The sequence below is a fragment of the Protopterus annectens genome, chromosome 3.part0 (genome assembly GCF_019279795.1).
Source record: "Protopterus annectens isolate FY-2018-M chromosome 3.part0, PAN1.0, whole genome shotgun sequence".
Taxonomy (NCBI): Eukaryota; Metazoa; Chordata; order Ceratodontiformes; family Protopteridae; genus Protopterus; species Protopterus annectens.
The window spans coordinates 1884013104-1884037100 of NC_056731.1; positions in this window are offsets into that span (position 1 = coordinate 1884013104).

Genomic DNA, 23997 nt, shown 5'->3' on the forward strand with positions numbered 1-23997 from the left:
TTACCAACTCCGAGATCACACTTTAGTGAGGAAATTGACTAATTCACTGTTCCTCAGTGACCCACAATTCCCCTGCACATGTTCGCTGTAGTGTAGTCGATCGATTTGGGTTCGACATTCTGCCCACTTAGAAACTGCAAGTTGAGCATTTGCCGGTCGACCTATGCAATTTCCAAGTTTTAATTGTAAACCACTCACACACACACACACACACACACACACACACACACACATATATATATATATATATATATATATATATATATATATATATATATATATATATACACACACACATATATATATATATATATATATATATATATGTATATATGTCTGCATGCACACATGCGCACATGCACACAATAATGATAATAACAAATAAACTTCCAAAACACATTACGTACACCTTCCAGCATCATATGATATTGATGCCTTCCTCTCTGGGGAAGTAAAATAAAAAAAAATTGTATTAATTAATAGCAGCTCTCAGCAAACAGTGCTGTATGACAGCTGTTTGCACTTGTTTTAGGGACACCACGCTCTTCCACCCTTGCAAATAAAGAAAGCAATATCTAAGAAACAACCAAGGTAAACAATTAAAAAAGAAAGTAAAATATTAGTACAGAAGGTGGCAGTTCTTTTCTGGTTGTGTCAACCTGATTACTAGGTTGTCAGCAGTTAACGCAAGGTTATGCGCAACCCATGGCATGTCAGTTGTCTCATGCTTAGCATTTGGGTATTCCTGCAGGATAAAATATATACCTGCATCTATCTATACATATATATAAATAAACCTCAAACTGTTGTCAACAGGCATGCAGCTAAGTAAGGAGGTAAGGAGACAGTGCCTTAAGCTGTGTCAGGCTTATATGAAAGACGACACATATTCAACACCATCAGTAAAAGGTCACCCCCCCATAATTAAAAAAAAATATATATATATATATAATGCATGTATGTATAGCAATAGCAGGATGTAGCTTTAATAATCATTAGAGAATATAATCTAATCACACTAATATGCTTTTGCTAATAAGAACAGAGTACATTTCAACATATATTTTCTTTTTGGCATCTTCAAGCAAAATGTCAAGACAAAGCCCAGCTATTTTTGAGGAATTTTCAGCAGCAGAGACTAATCAAGTGGCAGTTTCCAGTTGAATGAATAGGAAAATGCTGTTGGCTCATATCTCCATGGCAAACAATGCCGAGGAAGGTCCAGCTCCCAAAAAAACAAGAAGGAAGATCTGAAAGGAGACAGTATCTCAAGAGTGGAAGGACAGTTCTCATTCCCAGCATATTTTTGCAGGAATGGAATCTGAAGGTATCTCACTTATCCAAGGGGAAGATCAAATGGGGCAGGTAGATGAATATTCGGAGGCTTTTATTGAAGCATATAATGAGAATGGTAGGGTTAGATGAGATCAAATGGTAAGAAGTAGAAATAATAACCTCTCAATAATAACATCTCAGATCAGAACCACCAAATCATTAGAAACACCCAGGGCCTAGTATGCTAACTTGCATCCCCCATCATTTCAATTAATACCTTTAACATCTTCAGAAATAGAGACCAGTGCAGCAGGACTAGATCGTAACAACATTACCACAAACATTATGTTAATTCACCATGAAAAAGGTGTACAGGGTTCATCCATCACTATGCATATATCACAAACAGTAAAAGGGAAAAAAAATTGGAAAGGTGACTTCATAGACATATTTGATCTTTCTGGATGCCAATGACATTCAGAGAATAAAAGGTAATGATAATAAGGAACCCAAAGATCTGGTAGAAGCCCTAGCAGTCCTGGGAAGATGACAGCCTAAAAACTTGGCATAATTGAATAGTGGGGGTCAAACACTACATGGTGGTACTTACAGGAAATCACCCTTCTATGTCTACCCTTTTGCTAGGATACAATCTTGTCTTATGTGAGGCCCATGCTTTAAAAAGAGGGATATCTTGGTATCACTATGACCACAGGTTAAGGAAGTTAAAAGCAAAAGACTGTCAACTGAAATGGGAGACAAAACATGCTAACATCTGGCTCAGTATAATGGTGGACAGGTAGTTACTTTATTGTCAAATACAAATCTTGTTGGACTTTTAATGCAAGAAGTTGTGGTTGGCTGGCATGCAGATTTGCCCACATTTGCAATGTCTGTGGTGGGAAATACTCCCTCTATAAAGTTTTGGCACAGAGACACCAAAGGTTTCCAAGGTTCAAACCAACTCCAGTACAGACCCCATTTCAGTGTAGAGTTAACATCTGCTGGGGCAAAACACCTTTTTGTGGTTGCAAAGGACCCTGCCATTTTTACAGATTTAGATAACCAAAGCTGTAACCTTTCTCCCATCAAGATAACAGTCCTGAAAGAGCTCCTAAAGAATTACGCACACCAGTCATTTGCCAGTTTTATCACTGAAGGCTTCTTCCCTGGCTTCTCAAAAGGTACACCCCTGCTTCAGGAAAAAAATGAATCATCAGCAAATGGTAAAGAACTGATAGTCAAATCCTTCCTTTCAAAAGAAATCCAACTAGGATGCATCAAAGGACCATATCAGATGTCCCCTTTTGAACCTTTCATCATTTCCTCCTTAGGCCTGGTTGCCAAGAAGCCGTTAGGTGAATATCACTTATTACATCACCTTCCATAACCAGAAGGTTCTTCAATAAATGGTGGGATATATAAAATAGACTTCACAGTGCATTGCTCATCATGCGATGATGCAGTAGCCATCATAAAATAAAGCAGAGATCCATGGTTGGCAAAGACAGACATTCAGTCTACTTTTCATCTCTTACAGAGCAGCCCCATGACTGGCAAATATTAGGAATCTAATTCAATTGCAAATACTTTTTTGAATGGCAGTGCTTATGGGGTGCTCTGTAGCATGCTCTGTGTTTGACTGCTTCAGTGAGATTCTCCTCTGGTACTGGAAACAACTGAACTAATTTTTTCTTTGGTGTTCAATATCTCGTTGACTTTCTAATTGTAGGAGATGCGGAAGCATGAACCAAGGCATATCTTCAGTCATTCATTCATTTATATAACTCACTAGGAGTGACATTAGCTGAAGATGTGTTGAAAGAACTGGCCAAAATGTAATGTTCTTGGGTATTGAGACTGATACTGCACATAGTTACTTCTGCCTACCTGAAGAAAAGGTCAGGAAAAATTACCAACATGATCAACAATTTTCTGGTAACCAAAAGGGTTGCAATCAGGCAACACATGGGCTTGTTGAGTCTCCTCATCTTTGTAAAGAGAGGCATAGCCCCTGGCCGAACTTTCATCAGATCTTTAGCAGACCACTTACATGGAGGTCATAAGAAACATTACAGGGCGTTAATAAATTTGCAGTTGTGGTATCGAGCATTGAGCCTTCATTGTAAGCTGTTTTGGAACTTTTCCACTAATTTTCTTGTGGAGTTTGCCCTGGACAATCTTCTCTTGTGAAACATTACAGGGTCCGGATCAACAAGAGAGGTGGAGAAGATCTCAGATTATGGTTTAACTTCCTCCAACAGTACAATTGCACATCCTTTTGGCAAGACAATTGGGTATCAAATGAAAACCTTCAATTGTTTTCGAATGTGTCTGGTAGAAATGGCATCGGGGATTATTTCAATGGACACTGGTTTTCAGAGCCATGGCCAAAAAAGTGAATTTCATTAAGGAAGAGGGACATCGCATTTTTAGAGATTTTGTCTATTTGGGTTTTAATTCTCATATGCCAAGAGCAAGTCAGTAACAAATGATTAATATTCAGATCATACAGCAAAGCAGTAAAAGACAGAGCTGGATCCAGCACTGGGTGACCTAGGCAGCCACTTAGGACACATAATGGCTGGTGGGCCCATGTAGACTTGGGGGATCCAGCTTTGCTATAAAAATAAAATAGAAAAAATATTTGGCAACCTCTAAACCCACATCTACCGCACGGCTAACCACCTGGTAGTGTAAACCTTGGCTCTAGATGATTGCCACTGTTAAAATGACACCCGATCCCATGTGGAGAAATGGGTTGTTGATGTATGGATCTAAACCACATGTGGATATACAGTATTGGGGTGATACATTCAAAGCACAGATCCATTCTGGTGAGTACAGATGGCGGGGTTGGTTGTGTATGTGCAAACCCCAGTTCGGGGAAATGACTAGTTAAGTGACTCTACTCAGAGTCAGACCTTATACCTTAACAATTAAGGACAGGAAATTGCCTTAAACTTGCACACCAACTACCAGTTTTACTTGATTTTTATTTATTTATTTATTTATTTTTGTTAGTCACTGAGAATTGCAGTCTGTCAATTTTAGTCACACAGTTTCACAGCTGTGTTGCTCAGTGTCAGTGGTGAAGTGGGTAGCACACTTACTTTTGGTACAGAAGGTTGTGGGTTCTCTTCCCAGAACAGGTAGATTGATTGCAAGCTCTAGTGTACAGCATAAGGAGGAATGACGGTGCTGCACTCCCGAGTATGTTCCCTTCAGATGAGATGCCTAGTAACTATGACAGACATTCTCTATTTTGTAATATTACCAGCACATCATTTTTAATGTAACATGGGCACTTTATTCTTCAAGGGCAGCAGCACTGAATTTGTAGATGAAACACTGAAACCTCTACTACCAGGACTGGGTGTGAATGTGGGTTTCAATGCAGTGGCAATGAATGTGAGTTTCAATGGCAGAAAAATTACTGTTGTTCATCCTAAATCTGTTTTCTTTCTGAGATTGTATTGTTTTTTTAAATGGCTATCAGTGTTTGTGCTATAAAATTTGAAATAAAGGTTTTTAAATTAAATCCAAATATCCATGATGATTTTAGAAGTAAAGAAGAAAATAGAATGCACACTGACATGTGTAAACAGTGTCTATGGTAACTGGGAAGAACTCGCCAAGATGCACACTGACATGTGTAAACAGTGTCTATGGTAACTGGGAAGAACTCGCCAAGATGCACACTGACAGGTGTAAACAGTGTCTATGGTAACTGGGAAGAACTCGCCAAGATGCACACTGACAGGTGTAAACAGCGTCTATGGTAACTGGGAAGAACTCGCCATGATGCACACTGACATGTTTAAACAGCGTCTATGGTAACTGGGAAGAACTCACCAAGGTGCACACTGACATGTTTAAACAGCGTCTATGGTAACTGGGAAGAACTCGCCAAGATGCACACTGACATGTGTAAACAGTGTCTATGGTAACTGGGAAGAACTCGCCAAGATGCACACTGACAGGTGTAAACAGTGTCTATGGTAACTGGGAAGAACTCGCCAAGAAATGGGACACTGGAATGGCCGTCAGGGGGCTGCTGCAGAGCGGGGGCTGCAGGGGGAATGGTATGGGGTGGCTGCTGCAGGGGGTGCCCCAATCCATTACCCTTCCCAAGTCCCTGTGATCATAATCCATCTCTGGTGGTAGAGGTACTTACCAGAAAGTCTTCCAAAATTTGGGGGTCAGTTCTGTCTTATGACTGTTAATGTTCCTTTTGCTTAAGATCAACTTGTCTTTTACTGCAGAACACACTGAGGGATCTAAGAACAAATTAGCTGATGTTCTTTCTTGATTGCAGGTTCAGCAATTCAAAAGTATGGCTCCACAAGCAGATTCACTCCCTACCCCTCTACCAGAAAGAGTATGGATGAGAGGAGAAGGGTACTTACATCCTGGTTTTGGAATTCATGGGACAAAGGTACCAAGAGAATATTCATCTCTGCAATTAAACTTTTTGCTTATATTCTCTGCAGCATAGAAATTCAAGACTGCCATTCTTTGCTTCCTCCATTACTATGACCACATGATCCTCAGACAAGGCACAGTCAAGATCAAACTTTCAGATTTAAGTGTATTTATTTATTGTTTTTTATTATTTTTTTTTTATTTTACATTTGTTTACCGGGAAAATCCAACTGGATATGTGTCCATTTTCAGCAGAGGCCTGGGGAGAAAAGCTCCAGTAAGCAGAGTACAATTACATTAGGAACAACAGAAACATTTAGAGATAAGTATAATTTGCAGTTTTCAGTAGGGTTACAAATATAGATAAAACACAGTTGACAAAATCAGATCAGGCAGCTTAAGTTTCAGACCATAATACACGCAGTTACGGGCTAAGTTGCTTCAAGAATTCATACACTTATTAGAGTATATGATTGAAATGCTTAGGGAGAGTTTGCAGGATCAGCGGGTGGTGATTAGTCGGGGTTAAAGCAGGGACATTGCCAATGCTGTTGGAAGTGTTGTTTGATGCTTTTTTTGAACTGGGTTAAGGAGGATTGGTGAGTAAGTTCGGCAGGTAGCATATTCCAAGTTTTGCCTACTGAGTTGGTGAATAGAGAGTCCCCAAGCCACATTTATGCTCTTAGTTGTTTGTACCAGCAGTTTGTCAGCAGAGCTTAGTGACCTCAGGTTGCTGTATGGTTTGATGATCTTATTTAGTGCTGGTGTTTTTTCGGGCTGGTATAAGATTTTGTGGGTTATTATCAGTTGGTTGTAACAGAGAAGACTGGGCCACTCAAGCCATCCTAGTTGAGTTAGGCTGATACAATGGTGGGTCCTAGAGGTAGCACCTGTAGCAAATCTAGCAATATGGTTGTAATGGCTAGCAAGTTTAGTAAGGGTGGCTTAATTCAGGTTAGTGAAGAGGGTGGAGGCATAGAGGAGGGTAGATAATAGGTGGTACCAAGCGGTAGTAGCTCTAGCAAAAGGAGTGAGGAAAGGTTTGATCTTGTATAGGGAGCCCAGTTTTTGTTGACAGATTTGATGGTTTGATTGACATGGATATCATATTTTAGGGAGTTGTCGACTGTGACCCCCAGGAGTTTTGTGTGAGTATCTGGGGATATACTTGTGCCATTGTTGGAACTTATAGTAAAGAATGGTGAGGAGGATTTGCAGGAGGGGAAAAGATAAGCAGTTTAGTTTTGCTGGGGTTTAACAGAAGCTGACAGTTTGCAAACCATTTTTCTATATCACTGAAAGTATTCTGGGTTAGGGTCATAAGCTCAGTTGAGGAGGAGGTGGTACAGATTAAAGTAGAGTCGTCCACGTATTCGATGCAGGTGGGCTTGGGAATGATGGTGAGTTAGTCATTGATAAAGACTGAGAAGAGTAGTGGTCCTAGTATGGAGTCTTGGGGGACTCCTAGATTAATGGGTAGATGAGTGGATAGGGTATTTTGCCATAAAACTGCTTGTTGTCTATCAGACAGGTAGGATTGGAACCATTTACTTGAGCTACTGTTCAGTGACATTTCCTTCAGGGTACAGAGAAGCAGTTGGTGACTGACCATATCAAAGGCCTTAGACAGATTGAGGAAGAGAGCTGAGGTAAGTTTGTTATTATTTCATTTGATGTTGATAGAGTTAGAGAGGGATAGGAGGGCTGATGTGGTGCTGTGGTGTGGCCTAAAACCATGCTGAGAGTTTGCCATAGTTTATTTTAGGTGAGATAGTGCATTAATTGGTTGTGGATGCATTTTTTATCATTTTGGCCAGTGGTGATAGTATGGCTATTGGTCGAAAGTTTGACAGGTCTAAAGAATTCCCTCCATTATGAAGGGGAATGACATGGGAAACCTTCCAGAGAGAGGGGATAGTGGCTTCAGTCAAGGTGTGGTTTGTTATGATCGAGACAGGGTATGCAATGGCATCTGCCCCTTTTTGTAGGTATTCTGGTGGGAGGAGATCAGCTGCTAGGGTAGTGGGTTTTAGTTTGTTAATTAGAGATCGGATGTTCGATGTAGATACAGGTTGGGAGATAAAAGGGAGTGGGGTAGTAGTTGTGGAGGAATTCTGAATGGAGCTTGTGGAGATAGTTGGGTAGCTAGAGACTGGATGGTTTTGGTAAAAAAATTGTTAATGATGTTTGCAGTTTCCTCTGGAGTTTTAAGGTTACATGCTGAGGGAGAGAGGGTGGTGGTTTGGCCAGAGTAGAGCAGTATGTTTATACCTGCCCAAAATGTTTGAGGTTTGTTCTGGAGTTTTTGCTGAAGATGTTGGTAGTAGTTTTTTTTTTTCAATGTGGCTTTCTTAGTATCATTCCTTAGTTGTCGGAATTTAATATGGTCGAGTGGGTCTTTGGAGGGACGCCGTTTGTCCCGCGCTTTGTTTGTTGATATGATTTTGGTTTTGGTTACTCTAGAGAGCCAGGGGCGGTTTTAGTTTTGGCTCTGAGGGTGCCAATAGGAGCATGGGAATCTAGAATGGAGAGAAATTTAGAATTAAAATAGGATACAGCATCATCTAGTGCAAGTTCTTTTAGTATGGCCCAATTACATGCTCTGAGTTCATTCTGAAAGTCAGTGGACTTAAAGTTCTTGTTGTTTCTGATAGATTTATAGAGAACTTGGTGGTGGGTATCTACTTTATGCTTAATGATGTAAGTGAGTAGGTGGTCACTTATATCATCTGGGAGGGTACCCGTGTTATACAGGTCTGGGTGATTGTTAATAAGAATCCAGTCCAGGATACTGCCTTTGTAGTTGGATTTATTTATTCTGGTGGGAGAGAAAACAAGTTGGGCATAGCCATGATTTATGTGGGTGGTGGGAGATTCAGAGGAACAATTGTTGCAATCAATAGTAACATCTCCTAACACCGCAGTCTCATGGGGGTATGTACTGGAAAGCCATTGGAGGAAGTCTTCTAGGGTATTTGCATTGCTGCCTAGGGGGATATAAATACAGGCAATGAATATAGATTTAATTTTGTTAAGCTGTAGTTTGCTAGCTAGAGCTTCTGCATTATTGAAGGGGGGGGGGTTGTAGTGGGCTAGTGTGAAATCTATTGTGTTTTTAAACAGAACTGCTACTCCTTCACCTTTCCTGGTGTTTCGGTCTACTCTAAGTATGTTGTACCCTGGTGGGATAACCTCATCATTTTTAGTTCCTGGTTTTAGCCAGGTGTCTGTAAGACATAGCACATGAGGTGAGTAGGTAGCTAGGAGGGCATGAAGATTATTGACCTTGTTGTTAATACTCCTGATGTTTAGGTGACAGGTCAGGAGAGAGTAGGGGACCTTGTATTTGGCCATATGTTGAAAGTGGTAGTGGGCTGGGAGTAAGTGGTACAGTGATTATTAGTTTCAGGGCTTTACTTATTACTTTATGATAATATCTAGTTTAGGGGGAGATGGACTATGGTCTAGTTAGTTGGTGATTGTTAAAAGTGGAGAGGACAGGTTTGTAGTAAGCTAGGGGTTGGTCTGATTCATTCAAGGTGGGAGCAGGAGCAGAGGTGGTTTGAGATAAGGGGTGCTGAAAGCCAAGATAGGGCTGATTTTCATAGATGGTGAGGAGCTATAGCCCAAGCAATATAACTAAGAGGAACGTGATTGGCCTCATCTTGATAGTTAGATTATTTGCTAGAATATTCCAATTTCCAAACCTCAGAAAACATTGGACAGTGGCCAGTCATTAAAGGATGGGCAAGAGAAGACTGCAGCCATTACAAGAGGCGCCCTATAGGTTCAGCTTTATTACAATCCATCCTGCGCAGCCCACACTCTTTATCTGACTCATATCATAATTACTGTTTCTGGGTCACACTGTTCTTTTGGTGCTGTTAGGATCACTGAATTGATAGGCAGCTTAAGGTGGACAGACATATTTTTCACGCAGGTGCCGGTTTTAATCTGGATCCTCAGATCAAAAACAAACCAGCTAAATCACCAAGTCTCTCTACAAAGGAGTAATGACCTTATCTCATGCCCAGTAGTTTGGGGCAGAACATTGAGGGAATTAAGTCCACACTAAGATACCAATAAATTAGTATTCATCACCAAAGGTCACAAGATTATCAACACAGATCTCTTCAACCAGCTTAGACATGTTCTTATTCACGTAGGTATTTACCACCAGTTTTCTACCTCCCACTCATTCAGAATTAGTCAGGCCTCTGATTTATCTGCCTTAGGCTAGTCGACTGAAGTTTTCAAAAGGTTGAGTAGATGATCATCCAAAACCTACTTAAGACATATACATCAGGCAACCACCGCTAATTTCACGCCTGTCATTTTCTTTTAAATAAAAAGATCATTCTTATCATCGGGCACTCCTTCATCTCACAGTCCCAAGCCAGAACCTTAGTCTGTCATAACAATGCAAACATAGGATTAGACCATGCCAACTTCAAAGTAATGTGGAAAGGAATTCCTGGTCTGTGATGGAGGAATCGCCTTTTTTTTACCTCCCCCAGTACATTTAACAAGCAGAACCTCCCCATACATTTAATATTCCTGCAGGAGGCAATGATTTTGGCCTTTTACACCCAAAGGAAGCTGATACATTACATTCTATGGGACCTAGCAACAATAAGACACCTTCAGCCCTGCCTGTTCGTAGTCTGGTCAGCAGTCATTCCCAGATTAAAGTGTTTGGAGCTTTAAATCCTCATGCTATGGAGAAGGCTAGAAGACTTCTCAACTGCAGAATATATAGAGTAGCCTCATGTCCAGGTATATTAGTTGTTGAGCACCAGGAGCTATAAGATAAAAATGCAGTTTGCTTCAAAAAAGATAGTATTCACCTGTCGGTCATGGGTGAGGACTGATTCAACTTAAATTTAACTTTGTTTCTAAATAAACAATTGTCCAACAAGGAGTCAACAAGCTAAGTCTAGTTTTAAAATCACTAGTTCAGACATATTCAGTGTTCTATTTCTACATTCATATCTTAACAGACATTCTCATGCGTTACTTTAGACTCAAATTAAAAGAGATAATTAAAATAATTTTTTAAAAAAGGGGGAACAGGCTTTTTCATGGCCTCAGCCCCCTTTTGTTTATACTTCTCCCTCTTTTTACCTTGTGTCATATTTGATAACTAAATAATTAAATTCATAACAACACCACATGTGCAGTGTCAGAACTGGTTGGTTATGGGTGTTGTAATCAAATCAATTTAAAGGACATGGGGAGGGCTTTATTTCATGTCATTCAATAACAGGCCTCTGTTTATATTGGTGTTACTTATGTTGTAAATTGCAATGTTTAGTAGAGTATTATATCTGTCAGTTGTACAGTTGGAAATCTAACATGCTTTGGGTCATTTAATAAACGTATGGTCGCTTCTACAATAAGCTGTCATGTATGTCTCATTTGGGAACAGGACTTATAAACAATATAATTATAGGAAAGCCAAATTCATGAAAGCCTAATTAATGAAAAAAAAAATGCCAGATGGAATTTGTTGGTTAACACTTGAAATATACAGAACTTCACACAAACTTATCTACAGCCGGCATTATCAATCGTAACACCAAAACACACAATTAAAAAAAGAAAATCAAGTTATCACATGTTGTCTCAAATTTGTTGACTGGTGTGGTGGACTTGGTCCCATTTCGGCCATGACTGTGGCTAAAGACAAAATCCACTAAAGAAGTTTAATCTGCATTTGAAGTGCAATAGGTGTGGAATGTCCCATCAAGGACAACTTTGATGAAACTTGTTCACTTGTAATCAACAATATCAAACAGGTTTCCAATAAAATGACTTTATGTGACCACCACTGCCTTCCATCCCTTTTGTAAAGAAGCTGGAACCCATGTAATCCTTCCCTTAACCTACCTAATATAACTACCACTGAGGGTACCAAACCTCAGGGTAAGTTAGAAATCCTTGTGTTGGAATGCCATTTCATCAGCCAGGCTCTGTTAATTAGCCTTCAACACAATAGTTCCCAGTTTGGCAAAGGAAATCAGACTTATTACATCATTTTACAAAATAACTTTGAAACCAGGTAACGTAACATTTCAGGACAGTAGGAGGAAAGATATAAATAATTTGGTCAATAAAGTTGAAATAAACAAAGAAAAAAGAGATAACATTAAAAGTTAACATTACCCTTGTAAAGATATTGAGGAAGTATAACCTAATACTTCAAATCATTGTTGCCAAAAAATAATAACATTGTAACTCTAGATAATTCTATTGTTCATAGTGCACAGATGCAGAATATGAGATCATAAGAAAGTTTTACCTTGTTATCCCTCCATCATGGAAGAAACATTACTGTTCAGGATGATCCCCATCAGAGCTTCTTAGTGAATCCTAAAACTCATTGTGTTTTTCTTTGTCTAGATGTTGCAATGCTGTCTTATGGATTCTAACTCTACTGTCCCATCCAGGGTAATCACTTTTCTAAGGGAAGATGATATAACATTAGCTGAGAATGTGTCTGCATTTTTAAAATTGGTTTCATGATCTCTGCATTTGACTGTTGAGAGGTTTTGTTTCCAGTTCCTATTAGTAACTGTTTGTGTAGCCATTAACTAAGTTAATAACAGCTGGAGTTCTTATTTTCTCCAGCTTTATAGGTCAAAAACTGCCGCACTAAAGGTAGTGTCTACCATTAAGTTTATCAGGAAATGCCATTTTTCATAGTTGTACATATTATGTCAAAGAAGGTGACAGAGAAGGACAGCCATAGAACATATGTTGCCAAATATCTTCAAGTACCAAGCCACACCTCCAAAGGACTGTCCACAAATTACAGAAATTACAGCTAAACTTTCAAAAGTGTGAGCAAATACAAGGTCATACAGAAAGTCTAAAATGTAGAGAATCATTAGCCAGTTTGGAACCTTATACAATAAAGATTTATTGGGCGTCTTGAAGGTAAATCTATATTTTTTCCAGTTGTGTCTGTTCAAAACAAGGACAAAGGGAGGAAAAAAGGAAGGGATGCCAGTAAAAATGTATTAACTTGGATGCAATTCCTTTTTTAAATAGTTGGGTGAAAAACAATATCAAAAGGAAAGGTTCAGTGAAATAAAACACTTCAAGAAATAGTACTCATAGGAAATGCCACACCTGCTAGAAGTGATGACTTTCAGTTGAATCAATCCTTCGAGTCTTGAGAGGTCCCCACAGAAGAAATACTTTATAAATTGCTGGGGCAAAGAAAGGGCTTCTGTGTGAAGACAACTAAAACTATTTACCCATCATCTGAATACCAATGCTACACTGATGACCTCCAAGCCTGAAGTACATTTTAGTAAGTAAAAAAAATATACAATACAGTTTCATTGGAAACATGTTTAATAATATAGGGCAAGGTTTTAACATTTTCTTTTGTATAGGGCAAAGCTGTCCTTGGATATTCATTCTGCGAAAGTAATCCTTTTCCTCTGTTGGTGAGAGTAGTTCATGTCTGTTTCCAGTTTGCCACATAGACAGGATAGAGTACTACATCTTCTCTGTATTTGTCAGGTCAACTTCAGTATGTTTTTTTATTTGTAATAATTATCAATATTCTCCTGAATAAATCCATAAACAGACCAGGGGGTGAGTGGAAAGGAATGGTTTGGGCTACTGTATATATATATATATATATATATATATATATATATATATATATATATATATATATATATATATATAAAACATGATACATTCTTTGCCCATGTAATCATGTTAAGTTGTTAAGTACTGTCTAGACTTTGAACAGTTTGTAGCAATGTTGTATAGTGAATTTAAGAAATGTCAGAAATGTAAATTCTGAGTTGGAGGAAATTGCTCTCCTGTGGAGATTTGTCTTATCTTGGTTTGGTTTGTAACCTGATATCCTACCAGTATTAAGAATACAACTGGAAAAACTCAAGGTTTCTCTCTCATAGGCTCATAGATTCTTAGTTAGAAATAGACTAGCTGTCCTTGCAGGCCATTTTAAGCCTATCCAGTTTCCACTTTTTGTGCTCAAAATAATTAATCCCATTTGGTTATAGACCGGCTTTATCCATCCCTTGATCAATAATTATATATTACCCATAATGAGAATAACTGGGATCATACTATAAATAATTTGGGGGGGGGCATGCATGGGATATTGCAGTTAGGAGCTGCATGTGTCCATTAGTAGTATGGGGGTAGTCCTGGGATAAATATTCTCTTTCCCTGCCACCCCTTGTAAAATCCCTACCAGCATAACCTCTTCCCAATTATTAGCAGGGAGCAGGTCATAAGCGTGCTCACTAAGGCTGAAAGCACAGCTTCAATGGGGCCCAGCAATATCCCAGATTGCCTTCTAAATAGCCTAAAACCTGACCTATCAGGACCACTTGATTCACTTTTCAATTACAGTCAGAAAACAGGCTGTGTATCAATTAAATGATGGCAATGGTTATCCCCCCTTTGACCACAGAAACTACAGATCTATAAGTCTGACTAGTCTAATATGCAAAGCCATGGAATGAGTTATCATGGAAATGATTAACAAAGACATTGGCAACCTACAGGCACTGGATCCATTCCAGTTTGATTTTGTCATAGGAAGGTAATGCCTACTTAACCTGGGAGAGTTCTTTGAGAAGTTAACCAAGGCAATAGATGAAGGGAAATGGTGCATATCATCTACTTAAACCTGGCTAAAGTGTTTGACGCAAAAAACTCATCCAGGTATTGTGGACAAATTCACCAAACTAGGCACAAATTCCTACACAACCCACTGGATTGCCAGCTGGCTCACAAATATGACCCCAGAAGTCTGGACTGGTGAGGCCATCTCCACCAAGAGGCAGGTTACCACTGGAGTACCACAGGGATCTGTGATGGGCCCACCTCTGTTTGACTCCTGCTTCTTGGAGGTTAAGACTAATGTCAAGGGTGTCTGGCTCACCAAGTTCACAGACAACTGCAAATTAAGAGCTATCATAAATACCCCCTTGACACTAACATCCTGCAAGAGGGTCTAACACAGGCAACATCCTGCAAGAGGGTCTAACAGAGACAAATGACTGGTGCCAATGCCACTGACTAAAACTGTAGTCTATATTGAGTAATGATATTGGCCCTATAGGAACACACTTTTTTCTTTTATCTCTGGTTTGATAATTGATATCAATGAATATTTCCAAGAGTGTGGTATTTCAAATCTTTTTGGGCTATATCATACTTTTACAATAATAAAGATATGATTTGGCTGACTTTTATATTTATTTCTAGTATATTGTAGCATATAGGTGCCTGACTAAAACTTAATGCAAAGAAGTACATTATAGTTTCTTTTGGGAAAAATTCTACCTCAGGCAAATTATTTCATTGATAAGACACCCCTAAGAGTTGAACTGGTAGTTAGAGATCTGGGAACATATGTAGGCAGTAGTCTGGCCTTTGACCAGCACATAGCCAAAGTAATGAGAAAATTATTCTATGTTGCCCAACTTATAAGTAAAGGCATGGCATCCTGGTCCAAGGAAGTTATAGTTACCACTCTACTCAAGCCTTATCAGACCCATCCTTAAGTACAATGCCCCCTGCACCATGTACCTGACTGGGTATTTGCAACAGCTGGAATGCCCACAGAGGTTCTTCACCAAGAGGATACAAGCTATTAACACACAGTCATATACAGATTGTCTTAGAGCCGTGCCTCTGTACTCGGTCTTTTTCAGGATGTTGAGAGGTGATCTGTGCTTGGCATATAAAGCATCCTTAGATCAGCCCTAATCAAGCTTTTGCACATCTGCAAAATGAGCAGCACCAATTCGAGATCCAAGGATTTGACTTTTGCTTGCAAAATAAATAGAACATACTGGCAAGACAGATATGTGACTCAAAGGATCCTCATGAATAGAGTCCCCAAAATGTGAAGCAGAGTTCATCCCTAACCATATACAAATGTAACCTTGACCATTGAGTGGGAAACCACAAATTCATCGCCGGGCTGGCCCCCATGTCTGTTATAAATAGAGGCTGACAGTAAACATTTCCTAATTAACACTGGATGGGTAATCATAAATTCATCCCCAGGCTGGCCCCCATGTCTCTTATTGACAGAGACCAACAGTAAACATTCCCTAACACCCCCCCACACTTAACTTTTTGGCAACTTCCTGAATAACATACCTATTCTAACCAATGGCCCCCAGTTTAGATGCAGTTGTTTTAAGGGGAAAAACATTGGATTGGGTTGTGTTGGTAGGGTTATAAAGACAGTAATGGACATTAGCCTAGTATACACCTATGAGCCAATGAACACATACTATGGCTATTGCTATGCTTGGAGGCACAATGCTTCATGGTACGAGCAGCTGTGTGGGGCTGCACCTGACCAGTAATCCTGACTGATGATACTTTCACTATATGTCATTATAGTCAAATATCCACCTTCTCCAACATTCTGAGTTCCTCTCTCTCACTGTAGTGCAATGTCTCACTAAATGGCAACCACACTTTTTATAGTGCTATAATGAAACTTTAACCCAGCTATTATGCCAATGAAAAATTTCCGTAGGAATGTCTTCTGTACTACTAATGGACAGAAGTAGTTCCTAAATGCTTTATCCCATGCATGGGCTCCCTTACATTATCTATGGTATGATCCCAGTTATTCTCATTAAAGGTAATATATTATTATTGACCATGGGATGGGTAAGGACAGTCCGACACTAAACATGATAGATTAATTCAAGCACCAAAAGGGAAACTGTTTAGGCTTAAAATGACCTGAAAGGACAGCAAGGCTAGTGCTTACCCATGAATCTGTGAACCTATGAGATAATGTATTGTAATTGTCTCTGAGCAGCTGTAATAACACAATGCATTATCAGCTCTGTTCCATGCAACAAGGCCTAATCTGGCTCATGAATTATTAAAGTGTGCATGTGCACCTCACCACACTAACCATTTTGCAGAGTGCTAATGATTAGGGCCATCATACTACCCAGCTGTCTGTCATGGCACACCTTGTCCTCTATCATGATGTTCTCCTTCCTTGCATGTCACTATCCCTTCCCTGTTTATAATCCAGTGCTCCCCATCGCCATCTGTCTGTCTGTCTGTGCATATCCATTGTGGCCCCTTTCTTCTTTGGGTCACTACCTCTGCTGCCAGACTTTGTATGTCTTATATATTTATGTACTTGTAAAATAACCAGACTGGGATCGACGTCATGCAATGACTTTAATGGAAAAAACGGACAGCCATTAATCCATAGAATAAAAACCCAAATCTCTTAGCGCTTTCACCCACTTATACCAAGGGCATCATCAGAGTAAATCCACAACCTTTTCCAACCTCATTTAAAGTAAAACATACACACGCCCCCACTCAATCAACCAATCAAAACAGTGTCTAAAAACTCATTCATTAATAATATCTAATTCTGTAACAAACATTTATAAAACATTTGTAAAAACAGTTGTATATATTTATATACACAAGTTCATGCTCTCATATTAGTAATTTGTTTTTAAACGTAATAGCACCTATATGAACATTGAGTAATTCCATAAAATTTCTATAGATATGTATACTATTCTATTTCAGGCATTTAGTTAACCCTATATACCAGAGACTAAACGCTACTATTGTCAACAAAACTTAAATATGTGTAACCTTGTTCAATATTGAAATAATGTGTTTGTATATGGTAGTTAAAACCTCTCCCTCCCCCCAGCCGCCTCCGAGGACAATCAAAATGTATACAAAAATTCTATGATGAACAAATGTGGATCATGTAGTATATGTAAATACATTAACAATGGACCATATGTTGCAGTTCACAACTACAGCAACTACCTTGCTACATGTTTAAGTTGCCCCACATTTTATGTAGGTAAAACTATTAGAAAACTAAGACTAAGAATACTAGAACATGTAAGAGATATAAAAAACAAAAAAACTACCAACGCTTTATATGTACATAGTTTAGGTTGTAACAATTACAAAAAGTTTTTATTTTTTGTTATTGATAGGGTTCCACATAGTGATAAAGGAGGAGATGCCAAGACACTGCTGGAGGTAAAGGAATGTCTTTGGCAACTCAGACTTAATGCATCTAGGTCTCCAGGAATTAACGAACATATATCACTTTCGAGTATCTTAAAATGTAGGTCACAATGTATATAAAAAGTTTTAACTACCATATACAAACACATTATTTCAATATTGAACAAGGTTACACATATTTAAGTTTTGTTGACAATAGTAGCGTTTAGTCTCTGGTATATAGGGTTAACTAAATGCCTTAAATAGAATAGTATACATATCTATAGAAATTTTATGGAATTACTCAATGTTCATATAGGTGCTATCACGTTTAAAAACAAATTACTAATATGAGAGCATGAACTTGTGTATATAAATATATACAACTGTTTTTACAAATGTTTTATAAATGTTTTTTACAGAATTAGATATTATTAATGAATGAGTTTTTAGACACTGTTTTGATTGGTTGATTGAGTGGGGGCGTGTGTTTGTTTTACTTTAAATGAGGTTGGAAAAGGCTGTGGATTTACTCTGATGATGCCCTTGGTATAAGTGGGTGAAAGCGCTAAGAGATTTGTGTTTTTATTCTATGGATTAATGGCTGTCCGTTTTTTCCATTAAAGTCATTGCACGACGTCGATCCCAGTCTGGTTATTTTACAAGTTTATGCTCGTTTGTACTAGCTGCACTTCTGTGAACATTATATATTTATGTGTCTTCCTACCCACAGCTTTCCCATGCTTTTCCCATTTACCTTTCTTCTCCAAAAGCAAAAAAGGGTACCCACCTTCCAAAAATACTATTTGTCCATGACAATACCAATCTTCCCTTCCCTTTGTCATTCCTCTGCATGTTCTTCTCTATTTCTGCCTTATCACCCCCCCCCCTTCCTTCCCATTTATAAAATAACAGCAGTGGGCACTTTTCTATGCAGCTCTTGTAAGGGTTTCCAGTTCTGTCCATGTGGTAAATATGTGGCGCTTCAATGCACATTATTATGTTGTCATTTATTTCCCATTGGTTTACCAGGAAAGTCGGACTGGGTAAACAAGCCCCTTTTCAATGGAGGCCCAGAAGTAAAATTTCACAATAAATACTAACAGTGGTACTTATATAACATACAAAATACTTGGGCAACGTTTAGCAGCATTACATGCAAAATTCCACAAGAACTATTTACAGTAGTACTGTACAATATACAGAATGCTCAGGTAACAATTATCAGCGCTACATGCAAAGTGGGGATAAATAAAACAGATATTTTGTGAAACAGACAAGTATTTTTTGGCAGTAACATAGTCAGCATTGGGTGTAGTACTAATGTAATGTCAGATATAATTCTATGCATGTAGTCTTATAAAGAGTTGAAGACAGTAAATTAGGGTAGAAGAGAGATGCAATAGTCACTGATATGTATGTGTACATAGTAGAAGTAGTTTAGGAATTACTTAGCCTGTAAAATAGCAGGGATATAGCCAGGGGTCAAGCAGGAACAGTTTCAATCTATGGTTGAAGATATGTGTCGTTTTGAGGAGTCTGATTGCAGGGGGGGGGTTGAGTTTCCGGATTTTAAGATACAATTGGCGTAAAAGGCATGCCCTGCTTTGTTGTGAGCTTTTTTTATTGAGAAGAGATACTTGTCAGTAGAGCAGAGAGCTCTATTAGCAGAGTGGAGTTGTAGTAAACCGCTTAGCGCAGGGCATTTTTTGAGGGTGAAACCCTAATCTATGTCCAAATTTAAGTTGAGAGCAGGTGAGGTAGGTCAAGCCATTTCAGGTGCCTGATGGCAATACAGTGATGTGTGGATTATGGCTTGTTGGAATCACATTTGGCTATTTTTATTTTAGGATTTCTTAAGTTTAGTTGTCAGGGTGGACTGGAGGTTGGTGAAAATAGGAGAGGCATACAGAACTGTAGGTAGCAGGTAGGTTGATGCTAATATTTTCTTGTTGCTTTCAGTCAGATATTGTTTGGGTCTATGTAGGGGACCTTACTTCTTAAGTATTTTATTATTTCTTTTTGGATGTGGAGGTTAAATGTCATGGTGTTGTCTACTATAACTCCCTAGTAATTTATTGTTGGAGACTTTATCAATATTTGTGCTCACATTAGGAATATTTAATTAAATTTTTAATTTATCCTTTATTGACTGGGTTATTCCCACTAGGCTAGTAGCCTCTTTTCAGGGGAGACCCATGCTGGTACATATACTACTAAGGGAGACTTGACCAAGGCATTGTGGAACCTCCCCTACTCTTCAGCACAGGGGACATGTTTGAGTGATCTAAAAGAACAACTACTGACTTTGTTCAATGATGTTTTGGATATAACTAAATCTTCCTGTCTCTGTTCATGGCGCATAGGCGGCACGGAGAAACAAAGGAGTACATGGCAAGTACGAGCAATTAAAAACACATGAAAGTAAAGACATAAGTGTGGAGATGGCTGACCCTTTATATAAAAGGCAGAAAAACAAACCAGAAGAAGCAGAGAGACTGTTAGTACAGGACGAGAATGAAAATCCAATCGGAGAAGCTGCAGATTCAGAGATTTTGTTCCAGGAAAAGTTGCTAGAGGAAGAGGAAAATCAGCAGGAATGCATTATTACAACCTTCTAATTCAGAGGGCTGCAGAATGATTCCCTTGAAGAAATCGTTAACTAAACTGAACAGGAAAGTAAGGTAGTGGTGTCTTGTGGACAGTTAATGGAAAAAAAAAAACAAGAAGAAGAAATGGTAGAAGAAACAACAAAAAGAAAATATTATGCACAGAAAGTTAAGGAAGGAGAAAAGAAGGTTGAGGAGATGAAGAAGACAAGGAAAAAATACATTGTAAGAATAAACAGCAAAAAAGTAAAAGGACTAGAAAGGTATGAAGTTTGGGACTCAGTAATTGCACCATTAGGGTGTTTCACCCAAAGAGATAAGAGCACTGAGTCTTAATTAATAAAGAAACGTTTTGCAACATATTTTGAAAATGGACAGGACATGGAAAACTTGGAGAGATACAAACAAAAAAAGAACATTAATCCATTGTCAGAATATTTGATTCAATCTTTTTATAGAGAAACAAAAGAGAATATTAATTCAGTTTAGAACTGAAATTGAAACAAAAGCTCTAAAAGAACAATTATTCACTTTGTGCAAAGATGTTTTGGATACAACCAAAATCTATGATGAAAGAGGCTTGTAGACTGGGGGACGGGAATGTGGGGTTATATTAGAAATTGTAAATGACCATGTAATACACATTGCAAGTATAATCAATGTGCATGGTAACAGAGGTTTTGTGAAATACAAAGGACAGCCTAAAACTTGTTATTTTTGTGGAAAAGACAATAATTTTAATGTGATAAAAGAAAATGTTTCATATGTGGTAAAAGAACATGAGGCAAAAAAATGTGATTTGAAATGTAGAAAATGTGGCAACACTGGGCATGCATGGTTAGAGTGTGAGGAAGATGTGCAACTTATTGAAAAAGAAGATACACAAAGCTTATTTCAGTATATAGATGCAGAAAATAAAAAAAAAGATGGCACACAGAAAAATAAAGACATTGTAATATATGCAAAAGAAAGGGATAAAGAAAAAGAAGAAGAAACAATTGATACAATTGAAGAAGAATATTTGAACTGGCAGGTAGTAAGTAAGAAGAAAGAAAAAAATCTATAGGAAAAACAAGTAAAAAATAAAATAAAATTTAAAAGTGTAATAGCAAAAGAAAGAAAAAATGTAAAGGGTGAGGTAGATGTTATAATTACTTCATCTAAAAGTTGGAAATTGTGTTGAATGTTAATAGTATGAAAATATGACAAGAAGGATAGATATCTTGGAATGGTATGCTTTATTAGATGCTCACGTTATTACATTAGCAGATATAAGACAACTTATGGAAAAAGAAAGGTTGGAAACAGGAAAATTATGGAGTGGACCAATGGTTTGGAACATAGGCAAGGATACATGTTCAGGGATATGTATAATATGTCAAGACAATATTCACATATTAGATGATACTATAGTTGAACTAGGACAAATTACAATACTAGATATAAGATAGAATAAAAATGTATATAGGATTATGGCTATAAATGCCTATGTCACTAAGAAACAAAGAGAAATAATGTTTTAAAAAAATCTTAGCTATGGCTGTGTAATCATGAATGTAATATTTGTAGGAGATTTTAAATGTAATTTAAGATTCAACAGTGATATCAAAATAAATGAAATAATGAAAAGTGGTAAGTATATATATATATATATATATTTATATAAGTATTTATATATATATATATATATATATATATATATATATATATATATATTTATATATGTATTTATATATATATATATATATATATATATATATATATATATATATATATATATATATGTGTGTGTGTGTGTGTGTATAGCACTTTGGACATATAAGAGAAGTGAGATTAAGACTGAAATTGCCTATTTTCTTACATCAGATAGCCTAAGATAGCCAATAGTACTAAATAATACAGATTACAAAATATTTACAAGAATAACAGCAAAGAGATTAACAAATAAAATAAACAAGCAACTTGATCAAACAGTATTCGGCAGAAGGGGAAAAGAAGTCAAGACTTATTATGGTTGATAAAAGAGATAATTGATGATTTTAAAAATAAAAAAGCAAAGGCAAAAATTATGATAGAGGACTTGAGTAAGGTATTTGACAAAATACAATTCAAATCATTATGGGATATTTTAGAGGTATATAATATAGGTAGGAATACAATACAAGGAATGCAGTCAACATATGAAAGAAATTGTGGGAATTAAATGTAAATGGATGGATAAGTGAAGAATTAAAAATAGAATGTGGAATAAGACAAGGATGCCCAGCTAGTAGCATTATATTTTCCTTAGTTATGAATACAATAGTGAATAAGATTAAGATTAATAAAATGACACATACTGCAGGATATAAGATAGGAAATTAAATACAACTACCTACAATGCACACTTATGCAGATGATATTGTGTTAATAACTAAAAACAAAGAATGAATGGAAGAAATAAATAAAAGAATAAATAAATTGTTAAAGAAAATTGGATTAGGTACAAAGAATGAAAAAGTAAGCGTTTTGGTTACAAAGGAAATATAGGTGATATAAAATTTAATGAAGAATCTATAGATATACTAGGAATATTATTTGGATTAAGTGACTATAAAAAAAAAAGCAATTGGAAAAATTAGTACAAGCTATAAAATATGTAAAATATATATGTAAAATGTAAAATATGTAACATTTGAAACAACATGTAGATTGCCATATAGAAAGAAAGTCCTAATGGAGAGATGAAAAGTCAGCAAGCAAAGGAGAGTAATAGTGCTGAAGTTGAATTCATCCTCAAATCTTAGTGAGTAGCTTGGCAAAGTGGACCCTGTTTTTTACAAAATCTCACCAATGTAACACTATAGACTGTATTTATATAGCATATATCATGGACAGAAGTAAGTCAAAAACAAAAAAAAAAAGATAGCTGGGTGCACAAATTCCAGGATAAAAAAGTGTCCAATCCTGGTAGGCACACTGGTGCCAGGACTGGAAATAATGACAGTGTAGAATCCTCAAAATCTGGAAACATTCCTACAATGGGGCCAGGCCAGGCCCAAGGGGAGGATGGCCCCTCTGTTGCAAAAGGAAGCAGCACTCCACAAATATCAGAAAAAATGATAGGCCAAAGAAGAGCCATAAAGACAATAGAGTGGACTTTTGAGGATAAGAAAGAAATGATGTATTGTTACTATTATGCAAAAAGCCTAGAATTTCCAGACAGAGGATATACAAAGAGATTAAGAGACAAATTAAAGGAAAGAAACATGATTTCACAGGAAAAACTGTCAGAAGCTTCAAATAAAAATGTGTATTCATTAATACAACAGACTTTTGAAAAACAGTATATAGATCAAGAAACTTTGACCTGTTTGGTAAAAAAAAGCATCTGAGGAAGTGCAAAAATATAAACAACAAAACCTAGACATTTTTGAAAAGTATAAAAAAGAAATATGGACATGGAAAAGAAAGAGAAATTTGATATGGTGCAATATTTATGCAAAGGAGAAAGCCAAGTTAATTAACAGAAGGCAGCCACAAATATATTTGAAGAGAAATACAGGCAAAAGCATCCAGATATGGAAAATTTCACAATAAAAAATTAATATCACAAAAATGGAATTTGGAAAAGAAGATTAGTAAAGCAGAGGTTAAAGAAATAGAAGTTGAAATTATG